Source organism: Suncus etruscus, chromosome X (assembly GCF_024139225.1).
Source record: "Suncus etruscus isolate mSunEtr1 chromosome X, mSunEtr1.pri.cur, whole genome shotgun sequence".
In the NCBI taxonomy this organism is placed as follows: Eukaryota; Metazoa; Chordata; class Mammalia; order Eulipotyphla; family Soricidae; genus Suncus; species Suncus etruscus.
Genome location: NC_064868.1, coordinates 127,097,786 through 127,100,051, shown reverse-complemented (window position 1 = coordinate 127,100,051; position 2,266 = coordinate 127,097,786). Strand labels below are relative to the sequence as shown.

General features: G+C 38.9%; 1 pseudogene; it reads right to left on the bottom strand.

The window, feature by feature from the left end:
* Positions 1–1,820: 1,820 nt before the first annotated feature.
* Positions 1,821–1,925, bottom strand: LOC125999895 (uncharacterized; annotated as a pseudogene).
* Positions 1,926–2,266: the final 341 nt, after the last annotated feature.

Here is a 2,266-nt window from a genome sequence, read left to right as displayed (position 1 = left end):
CATACTGCCAAATTACCACCATGGATTTAAATTTAAAAACTACATTAAAAGGGTCTAGTGATAGCACAGAGGTAGGTAGGGCATTTGCCTTGCACATAGCTGACTCAGGTTCAACCTGGATTCTATCTCCAGTGTGGCATATGGTCCCTGGAGTCAGGAGCGATTTCTGAGTACATAGCCAGGAGTAACTCCTGAGTACCACCTGGTGTGGCCCACCTCCAAAAAAACCTACCATATTTTCCAGTTTAAAAAATGACTGGGAGTAAAAATAGACCCCCTAATTTTCCTGTTAAAATATAAGGTTTGGGCTATATTCACCATATAAGACTATCTCTCTTGTAATGCACACCAAATTAAAATTAAAAAATGTAAGAGAAAAAGAATAGAACTCTCAAAGGTTAACAGTATATGTTTAATAAAGTTAGACTTTGGAGTGCCAACAATTATTTTACATTTCTCATTAGTGGTGAGTGATTATGATTTTTTTTAAATTTTTCTGTACATTGATAGCAGGGAGATGGGGCTCCTTCAAGAGCAGCTGGTTGGGATGCAGTGATTAATAGGACAGCTAGAGGGAGACAGAGTGCCTCCTCTGTGTCCCATAAAAGCTGAACAGAGTACTGAGAACTGGAAAGCCGCATACCGGCAGCTGTATGAGATGTGGTGCTCAGTAACTCAGCTCCTCTGTGTGCCCTGAAACATTAATCAGGACAAGTAGGGGATTGAGTAATGATTCCTGGCAGTTGGATGAGATGCAGCAGTAAGAGGGGGGGGCTGATCACTTGTCCCTGAAGCTGGAGTAAGGTTCAGAATGTCATAAACCAGCAGATAAAACGACCTCCTATTTCTTTTTTAGCCACACCCAGTGACTCTCAGGGGTTACTCCTCTCTGTGCTCAGAAATAGCTCCTGGCTTGGGACCAATATAGGACATCAGGGTTAATGCCCAGGTTTGTCCTGGGTCAGCCACGTGCAAAGCAAACACCCTACTGCTGTGCCACTGCTCCGGCCCCGTGATTTTTTTATTTAGCCTATTAAATTGATGAATTGCATGAAAGGTTTGCTAATAAATTCCTATAATAATAAAAGATCTTCAAAGTCCTATTGGACGGAAAAAATTGTTTATTTTTGTTTTTGCCACATTGGTGACTCTCAGGGGTTACTCCTGGCTATGCGCTCAGAAACCACTCCTGACTTGGGGGACCATATGGGACACCAGAGGAGAACTGCAGTCTGTCATAGGATAGTGCACACAAGGCAGATGCCTTACTGCTTGTGCCACTGCTTCAGCTCTTACCCCTGACTTTTAAGAACTTTTTAATGGGTTAAAAAGTCGTCTTAGGGGCCAGAGCGGTGACACCATAGTAAGGTGTTTGCCTTGCAAGTGTCTAACCTAAGACAGACTGTGGTTTGATCCCCCGGAATCCCATATGGTCCTGCAAACCAGGAGCAATGTCTGAGCCCATAGCCAGGAGAAAACCCTGAATGTCACCATAGCCAGGAGTAATCCCTGAGCATCACTGTGTGTGCCCCCCCCACCAAAAAAAGGTGCATATGTGCAGACTACATTAAATACACAAATCATGCATTGTGATAATGATTTAAATGGGAGTTGTCTTGGACTTGCTTGGCCCTAGAGTATAGCAAGGAGAAGGAAAGAAATTAAGTGGATGATGAGAAACACACATATGAAAAGATGGTGGACAGGGTCCAAGAGTTCTTAAGTGATTTGGTGGTGTTAAAAAAGAACAGAACTAAATATCTAAGTCAAAGGTCAACAACAATGAAATCAACTTTTTTTTTTTTTTTTTTTTTTTTTTAATATGTGTCCCACCATTTTTTTTTTTTTTTTGGTGCCTTTACTGTACCTCCTCATTCTATACAGTCAGTGTAAAGCACACAGCCTGTGGTAAGAATTGGGAGGCCTTATCTTATCTTTTATTTATTTTATTTTTTTTTTTTTCTTTTTCTTCAGGGCAAATTAAAGTTGTTTTTTTTTTGTTTGTTTGTTTGTTTTGTTTTGTTTTTGTTTTTTTTTAAAATAAGAATTCATTTAAAGGACAAAATTAATTAACATAATGAGGCAAACCAACACAACACGATATAACAACACAACATAACATATAATATAATTGCTATAATAATAATACATATAAGTCAAAAAAAGCCTCCGACCAAAAAAAAAAAAAAAAAAAAACCACAATTTTTTTTTTTTTTTTTCATAATGGCTTACATATCTTTCACTATAATATTCCGGATACCTATTC